We start from the raw sequence: 9,331 nt of genomic DNA, 5'->3' as shown, positions 1-9,331 counted from the left end.
GCCTTCCTTGCTTGGTTCAGGCGCTCTTCTTGGATGTACCTCTGCTCAGATCCTTCTCCCTCTCTGTTGAAATCACCTTTTTACTCTCCCACTGAGTCAGCTCCACGAGGGCAGGGCCTGTGGCTGCCTGTTCACACTGCATCCCCAGGGCCTGGCACAGTGTCTGGTACCTGGTAGGTGCTCAGTGAAAGGCTGGTGGAGGAATGAGGGTTCCCTGAGGACATTATGCTTTATTAAACTAAGCACCAGGCTCCGTTTGCTGGCACACAGTAGGCTCCCATTACATTGTCTGTTGAAGGGATGATGGATGAATAAATGAATACACAAACGCCATGGCTCAACGCCTCCCCCCTCTGATTTGTCCACCTCTCAGCTGCAGCAGTCTCTTGCAGAGTAAAAGGGATCCCAGCTCCTTGTTTGAATGCTGTGGGGTTTCGAGTAGAAAAAGAAATACTGCTCCTTCAACGAGAAGAGTTTCAGGTGATAGAGGCCCTTCTTGCTGGTGAAGACTGGAGGGAGAGCGGGGGCCTCAGCTCAGCTTCGGGGTGGCCTCAATTGGCCCGGACTGACTAATAAAGTGTGAAATTGACTTTATCCTCCACCATGTCTCCCAGCCAGAGTGTCCCTGTAGCATCTCCCTCTGCCACAACTGATGCAGCACTGCGGCCGTCCCCTCTGTCGCTGGTAGACAGGCAGATCATCAACGCCCACGCAGCCCCGGCTGGCGCTCTGCAGAGCCCATGAAGCTGTTTGGCCTCGGGCCAGGATGGGCCTACAAAGCCAGAAGCATCTGATGTGGCATGTCTGACGCACCTCCTAAGCCAGCCGCTGGCTGCTCCTGTCCCTGTTTACTCCTCTGGCACTGGCTTCTAAGGCAGGGGCGGGAGCTGGAGGGAGAGACAGCGTTAGGTGAGCTCTTTGAGACTCCCCCCACCCCGCCCTGCCCGTTGCACCAAATGCAAGGTTGGAGCATCAGAGCAAAAGGAACCTCAGAAAGCAATGAAATCTGGGTGCTCAGGGGAGCCGCTGGGGGCCTTAGGGGCTGCTTGTGGGGATATGGGAGGGCCTGAAACCCCTCCTTCCACCAGGACAGGGCCATTTTTTGATCTATTTTTTAAATTTGATCCTGTTTAAGATTTCCCAGGAAGAAAAGGATTCCATGACTCTAAGAAGTCCTAAAACCAATGATCTATCCAGCAGTCATTCTCAAAGCTGCCTGTGCATCGGGATCAACTGGGTGACTTGGTAAGAAATATGGATTCTGTGTTCTGGAGTATGTTTGCCTGCTCAACGCCCATTTCCTCTTCGCTGAGCATAGCCCTTATGTCACCTCGGAGAGCCATCCCTGCCCCAAGTACAACCTGAGTGGTTTGGGTGGAGACCCCGCTCACTCGGTCTCCAGGGGCAAGCATGTTCCCCAGGCCTGGACAGTAACAGAAAGAGTGACCAGGCCAGGGTCAAAGTGGGGCTAGAGCCACAGCCTCAGGATTTGGGCAGAGCTGTAGAGGAAGAGATGCTCTCTCTTCTCAGAGGCCCTAGGCTGGTAGCTGTCAGCTTGGAACTGCTGGCTCAGAATGAAGCCAACACAGAGGCAACCATGACCAGGGATGAGAAAGAGAAGAGACAGGTAGACAGACACACCTTGTGACATGTTATGAGCACCTGGATCCAGCCATGTCTGAACTTTATCCCCCTGGGCCATTCAGATACATGAGCCAATAAATTTCTTCCCTTTTTTTTTTTGCTTCAGCCAGTTTGAGCTGAGTTTCTGCTACCTGTAACTCAGAGAGGGAATTCTGACTAATATATTGACCCCTATTTCAGATCTATTGAATCACAATCTCCATGGATAAAGTCCAGGATTCTGGATTTTTCAAAAAGCTTCTGAGGAAATTCTGATAAAGTATCACCACTTTATAAGTGACTGTTTGGACATCTTTGAGATCCTGGTCCAATGATGTACAAATAAAAGTGATCCTTCGGTAAATAACCGTTATAATTGTATGTCAGAACTCTGTGCGTGACCTCAGTCCTCACAAGAACTCGATGACGTACAGTGATTGTTCCCATTTTACAGAGGAAGACGCTGAGGTCTAGAGAGGTGAATTAATGTTTTGAAGGGCATAGAGCTAGTAAGCGATGGATCAAGGATTATGAGTCTCTGAAGCTCATCCTCTTTCCGTCGTTCTAATCTTCCCAAAATGGCCATGGGGCTTGCCTAGAGCTTCAACACCTGGTGTTGACAATGTCCTCTCTCTTCAGAGACCCTCAATGAGCAAAGCCTGTTTGAGTCACTTAGTGTCCTATGGCTACAATAAGAGAAAACTGAAATACAATTGGCCTAAACAATAAGGGAAACTTATTACACTACATTCTAAGAAGTCCCAAAGTAGGATGGCTCCAGGGTTGTTTAATTAAGTGGGTCAGTGTCATAATCAAGGGCTCAGGTTCTTTCCATTTTTCTGCTCTGTCCTCCTCGAGTGTTAGCTGGCCCTCAGGCTGGCTCTCTTCTTGGTTACAAGATAGCTACTGCCCTTCCAGACATGACGATGTCCTGCAAAGGAGGATGGTCTGTTTCTTCTTGTGTGTTTCTTTTTATCAGTGAAGAAAACGGTTCTGAAAAGCCCCCTGCATATTATTGGTCAGAATCGCATCACATGTTTATACCTAGTCCAGTGATTGGCAAGAGTAGTGGGAGCATCATGATGGGCTTGGACCAATCAGGCTTCACCCTGAGGCTGGGCGGAGCAGACACCTGAATAATACAGGGCTCTTCAGGAAGGCAGGAAGGGGGCAAAGGGTCTTGGGTAGTGACTCCCCTGCTCCCTGGGTTTCCCTCCCTGATTCTGGGCCCAGGTTCCAGAGGCATCTCTCTTTTCATTAGAAATGACCCTTGCAGGAAGGTCAACTTTCAAAGTTCAAAATCCTCCCCATGGCTCCCTTGTCCTTTCTTCCAGTCCTCTCCCATAGCCAGTAAGGCTGAAGAAGTCCTGAAGAAGTGCTGGACTTGCCCTTCAACATCCAGAGGTGCCCTTCCAGGCTCTACTTCCCTCGTCCTCTGCTGGGCTGCCACCAGTTCACCGGGTTGCTGGGAGGACTGATAACAGCATGTGTGGTGGTTGACATGTGCTGTTGTCTGCCCATCACCCATTTCCCCTGCATCTAATTACAGAATGCCCCTTGTCCCTTAGGCACCCACCCTTTCCCACTCTCAAGTCATGTGGTATAAGCAACACTAACCCTCATGGTACCCCCAATTCTAATGGGGTCTCTTCCCCTGCATCCTGGGGTGTGTGACTTGGGCCTGTTCAATCTCTGTGTTCCATGCCTCTTGCCACAAGACTTGATTTGAGATGGACAACAAACCCAGTCTATTCTATAAGAGTCAATTCCTGGACCTTGGGCTCAAACTCTTGGGGGAGAGAAATTCTGTTTCTAGTAGGGTTGTCGAGCTGCAAGATTTGAGTCTGGAGCTTTCAACAACCATTTTGCAGCTTCCTAGGGGAAAGCTAGTCTGAGAATGAAGTTAGCACAGAGCCAAGGGACCAAGACACAGAGACCCTAAGCTGCTGGATCCAACTGGGCCTGATGCCAGACAACCCTGTACATCTCAGTCACATGAACCAATAAATTTTCCTTTCTTGGTCAACCTGATCTGAGTTGACATTCTGCTCCTTGCAATAAAAAAAAAAATAACTAATATAGCATGAGTTTTTGAAAAAGCTGAACTATGTTCTTCTTTGGCTGAGTCATATATGTATAAAGGGGAGTAGGAGAGAAAAGGTTGGGAAATTAGGCTGCAGATACATGGCAGGGGGCCTTGAAGACTTGAGATGGGCCACCCAGTCTCTGAGACCACCCGACCACAGGATCTCCTGAGGCCAGGTGATCCTAGGAGTTGCCAAACAGGCTAACGTTTGCCGCCTGGGATCAGGTTAATGTTTTTGTAGCTACTGATAAAGTGAATTCTTGACCTACAGCAGGTCCTCCAGGACTTGTCCTCCAGGCATGCTTTCACAGGAGAGAGTTGGGTGAGTTCTGCGAGTTCGGCATAATTGAGAATGTTTGGAAGACAAGAGCTACTGGCATTTATCAACGGCTCCTGACAGTCAGAGATAACGAGGGTAGGGAGAGACCCAGTGCAACTGAGGAGAAGACCTGGGGATACCACTAAATGTGTCCACATCCCTCTTAAATTGCCCGGAATAGGACACAGGCTGACCAGAGTAGAGGGAAGGACATCACCTTCCTCTTTCTACAAGACCTACTTCTATTAATGCAGCCTGAAACTGCACTCACTTTGGTGGCAGCACATTATGCTTTGTACTTAAATGGAAGTCATACATGCTGCTACTACCTCATGTCTCCTTGGTCACCTCAAGTCTTCCAAACCCTCTCGTAACTTGAGACAACTGCCTCCCCCTTTCTAAACTGGGAATCAGATTCTGTCCTTCCCCAGCTCCTGCTCTCCACCTGCACACCCTCGGCGCATGCCACCGTCTCACATCAGAGATCTTCATTCGAGTGTCTGACAAAAAAAAAAAAAAAATGTTGCGCAGGACAGTCCCAGGCACGCAGCCACCATTCCTTCTGATTTTACTTCCAGTCAATCCAAAACACAGGATATCTGCTTAATTCTTCCATGATCTCTTTGTTCATTTACATAATCTGGCCTGCAGACTTTGGTCCTAGTGCTTTGCAGATATTGACTCATTTAATCCTCGAAACAATACACAATAACAACTGATATTCCCATTTTATAGAAAAAGAAAATGAGGCACATACGGATTCAGTGAGCTTTGCAAAATCGCAAAATTAGTAAGTCACAGAGGAGAGATTTGAACGCAGGTAGTTTGTGCTCTTAAACCTGTGCCGAGGGTAGGCAAACTTTTTCTGTAAAGGGCCAGCTAGGATTTGATACACTGAGTGCCACGTACAGTCTGTCCCAGCTACTCTATTCTGTTGCCGTGGTGCAAAAGCAGGTGTAAACAATACATAAATGAACGTGCATGGTCCTGTGCCAATAAAGCTTCATTTAGAGACACTGAAATTTGAATTTCATATCATCTTCAATGTCATGAACTGTTGCTCTTCTTTTGATTTTTTTCCCCAGCCATTTAGAAATATAAAATCCATTCTTAGCTCGCAGGTCGCACAAAAACAGGTAGCAAGCCAGCTTTGGCCTGGAGGCTGGAGTGTGCTGACTCTTGCTCTGTGCTCCGCTGTCTTTCAACCTGATCCTTACAACTCACCTCTTATCATCTCCATTTTCCAGACAAAGAAATCGAAGCTGGAAGAAGTTACTGACTTGCCCAAGGTTACACAGTGAGCAGGTGGGACAGTCAGGATTCGTGTCCCGGTTTATCTTGGCCCCAGAGGTGGCAGTGGCAGGACAGCTGGCAGAGGCCATGGGTGGTCAGGAAGCAGAGTTGAGCTGGGGGCTTCAGTGCTGCCTAACTTGGCCTGAAGCCATCAGTCGTGAAGCGCTGGAAGACGCCCCCCAGCACTCCTGGGATCTGAGAGCAGCAGCCTGTGGCCTCTTCCCTCTCCTCTGCCCCTGAGGTCCCACCTCTCCTGGGACTTGCAAGAGACTGAAATGTTCTGCCTTCCAAGTCTGGAGCCAGAGCCCCAGAAAAAACCCAGAGCCTGTCTTGACTTGGTCTGATCTCGCCAACCACAACCATTAGGGGAGCTCAGACCTGGTCTAAAGGAGCCCTGAGGTGCTGTCTGAGAGAACACTTCAGCTCTGGCCTGGCTAAGACTGGGAAGGGCAGAGGAAGGGTGGGGGTGCGGTGGGGCAGACAGAGAGATAGAGAGCAAAGCGGCAAGAGAAGAGACAGAGGGACAGAGGGACACAGAGGGAAACATGGAGTCAGAGAGAGGTGCAGACACACGCACACGCGCACGCACACCCACACAGAAAGATCCCTTAACGGCTATTTTTCTGAACCAGAACCCTACTTCCTCAACTCTGCAGACACAGAAAAACCAATACGGCGGCAGAAAATCTCCCCACATTACTTATTGTTAATAAATATTTATTTGGTCTTTTCTAGGTTTCGACAACCTTAACTTTACTCAAACCAGCAAGCAGCCCTGAGGTGGGCAGTGCAGGGGTTATTTCCCTGAGGAGGGATGTGGGGCTCAGAGAGCTGCGGCAACTTGCTCCAGATCACACAGAAAGTTAAGGGTCAAGCTGGAATGAAAGAGCAAGACTCCTGACTCCCAGTGTAATGTGACTGTCCTGCAAACCATGCCCAGGAACAAAAGGGACCCTGAAGGTTGGGGGTTAGTTCGTTCTTTCCCTTCAATAAGTGAGCCCCTAAATTCTCTCTTTGACAAGGATGTGACAGTGACATTGTGTGTCTGAACTTGAGCAAGGCAGTGGACAAGCAGGTGCATGCTATCCTTACGGTCGTATGTGATGGAAAACTGTGAGAGGGATCCAAGGACGGCTGGGTGGGTTGTAGCCAGTAGGAGATTGGTACCCAAAGGATCTTGGTGAATCAGTTTGCACGTAGAAGGATGCTGTGTCACATATTTTTATTACTAAAATTGAACGACTTGAGTTTCTATTCCACTTCTTCTGTGAATGATTCTTTTCCCAGCTTGGGGTCTTCGCTCCCAGGATAACTCTCAGAGCAGTTGCTGAGTCCAAACAGGCGGTTCTAGTTCCTGTCTCCCGGCATGGAAAAACCTGGAATCCTGACCGTTAGGTATCCTGCAGTTGCTGGAACTGCCACATGAGGGCACTGTTCAAAGAGAGCAGCTTGGTTGCCTAGAGGCATAATGCTCTCCTTCCACATCTGCAGGAGCTTGGAAACAGAGTGTCAACAATACTGTAGTCCCAGCCCCAGGGGCAGTCCCTACCTGCTAAAGAAACCACTTTATTGATGGAGGCACATTCTACTGTTTTTTTTTTTTGGTAAGGAAGTTTGGCCCTGAGCTAACATCTGTGCCATCTTCCTCCATTTTGTATGTGAGTTGCTGCCACAGCGTGGCTTGAGGAGTGGTGTATGTCTGTGCCCGGGATCTGAACCCACAAACCCCAGGTCCCCGAAGCAGAGAACACAAACATAACCACCATGCCACCACATATTCTATTTGGCTGGTCCTGCAGGTGTTTCTCAGAGGGATTTGGGAAAGAGAAAAGATATTTCTCGCACACACTCCATGACACGTGGGCATGGACACCCAGTGGTACAGCTCTTTATTGCTTTATTCCCCAGGTATACCAACAATGTGCTAGGGTAGCTGGGTTGGGACCAGTTTCCAGGCTCAGCTGCAAACTGTCCCCAGAAGCAGCAGCCCCCAAGCACTCGCTCTCGTTGGGCTCACTAGTCGGTAGCTCTCAGTTTGGGACTGCACGGCATCCATTCCTCCCCTAAAAGCACCCAGTTTCACTAAGGAAAATTACCTCACCCAGCTGTCTTGGGCAGGGGCGATTCTCGGCTCCTTCCTCCCATGGCTGGCCTGCTCCAGTTGAAGTCACGGATCCCTTCTCTACTTCCCCGGGTGAATCAGTGGGGAGCACATGATCTGAAATGCTCTTTCCTGGGACCTTGACTCTGGCAAGGACAGGGAGTGGTTTCTGGCCCTTCTTCTCATGGCAATATCAGTTGTGAAACCATCCGTAGCCTCCTCACCTCTGTCTGGTAAAGGTAAGGACTGCTTTTTCTACTTCCTGTTTCTTGGTCCTGAGAGTCCTCTTAATTCCCGCTGCCCCAAGCCTGCTCTCCCAGTCTTTCATCAATTGTGGGAGCCTCCACCGGCCTTCCCAAAGCAATCCCCTTCTCTTTAGTTTCTGGTGCTTGCCCCAGGAACCCTGTCTGATACAACCCCGAAGAATGAAGATCTCTCTCTCTCTCTCTCACTTTCAAGACTCACCCCAATCCCATCCTCAGGAGGCTAGTTTGGGTCCCCCAGAGCGAATCCCCACCTTGCCTCATATAAATCTTCATAGAACAAGCAGACAAACACAAAAGAATGTGCTCCCCAAATGCTGTCAGTGTTAGTGCAGGCTGGTGAGATTACTGGAGGGTTTCATTTTCTCCTTTTTGCACATGTTTATCCCCTGAAAAAACTTTTTCCCATGTCCGTACGCTCCATTTATAATTGAAAACAACAACATTTACGTGCGAGTTTGTTCAGTTGTAGTTAGAGAAACTGAAGCACTGAGAAAGTTCCCACATGGCCCTTTTTCATGCTGAAGGAGTGCGCCCCAGTCCCCGTGGGCGTCCTTGAGAAGGACACTCAGCGTTTTGGCGCTGCACTGCTAGCTGTTATCACCCCGCCGGTATGGGTGTATTTATTGACAGAACCAAGCACTGATATCCCGTTGGCCTTGTTGTCTGCATGACTCAGGACAAGTCCTCGCCTCTCCTTGGCCCCCAGGTCTCCCCACATAAACAAAGAGGGGATGGGACTAAGTGACCTCTAAGTTCTGCTGCTCAATTCTGGGGACTTTTTAAGGATCACTGTCTGGTGGAAGCATCCAGGATAGAAACTGGAATCCCACTCTCTGGATGGGAAGGGACAGACGGCACTTTCGATGTCCCACATAGTCAGCACTCTCTGAGCTGCACATGACAAAAACCCATCTCAAACTGGCTTGAGCAAAAAAGGGAATTTATTGGCTCATATAACTGAAACATTTAGGTTTAAAGTCAGGCCTGGCTGGATCCAGGGGATAAGGGGGTGTCACTGGGACCTGATCCCTCTTAGTCCCTTCGGCTTTCCTTTGTCTGCTTCATCCTCAGGCAGGTTCTTGTTTCCCAGCAGCCCCAGGCTCACATCTTGCCAGCCTAGCACCTCTTCCCAAGTGACCGAGACCCTACTCCCAATCAATCTGATCAGGATAAGGGAGGAGATGGGTCCCGTCCTTGGTGTTTTCAAAATATTCCCCTAAGTGATTCTAATGGCGGCCAAGGTTGAGAGAAACACTGGGCTCCAAGGAACTCTTGCTCTCATCCCCTCCTGATTTGTGCAGTGAAGATAAACGAGGATGTGGGCAGTCCCTCTGCGGTGAGTGGCGGTTCATTAAAGGAATGACTTGGGAGGTGGCAACTCAAGCCAAGCCAAATGAAGTAACCAAGTGGGGGACATGGATCCACCCAACTGCATGGAGTCTGCACCGGGAATTCCCTGGCCTATGAGAAAGTAATCTTTACACCCTCGCAGCTGATTCACCCAAGAGGAGGAGAACTAGAGAGAAAAAATAACAGGCACAGTTTATTGAGTGTTTACTGTATACCAGGCAATGTATTTGGCTCACTTAAACCTGGCGTTCCCCTGTGATGTAGGTAGTATTAACTGTTGAAGAGGGAGATGC

The 9,331-nt window shown here is 49.3% G+C and overlaps 1 long non-coding RNA gene across 1 annotated transcript; it reads left to right on the top strand.

Annotated features, from left to right (window-relative positions):
- The first annotated feature begins 794 nt into the window (after positions 1-794).
- LOC124243074 (uncharacterized) lies at positions 795-3,642 on the top strand. Its single transcript, XR_006889589.1, has 3 exons — positions 795-909; positions 1,136-1,245; positions 2,958-3,642. It is a non-coding gene; the product is annotated as an uncharacterized LOC124243074 (long non-coding RNA).
- The last annotated feature ends 5,689 nt before the right edge of the window (positions 3,643-9,331 follow it).

Source organism: Equus quagga, chromosome 7 (assembly GCF_021613505.1).
Source record: "Equus quagga isolate Etosha38 chromosome 7, UCLA_HA_Equagga_1.0, whole genome shotgun sequence".
Lineage (NCBI taxonomy): Eukaryota > Metazoa > Chordata > Mammalia > Perissodactyla > Equidae > Equus > Equus quagga.
Note: the sequence above shows the minus strand (reverse complement) of the source record. Positions and strands in the feature narration are given on the sequence as shown.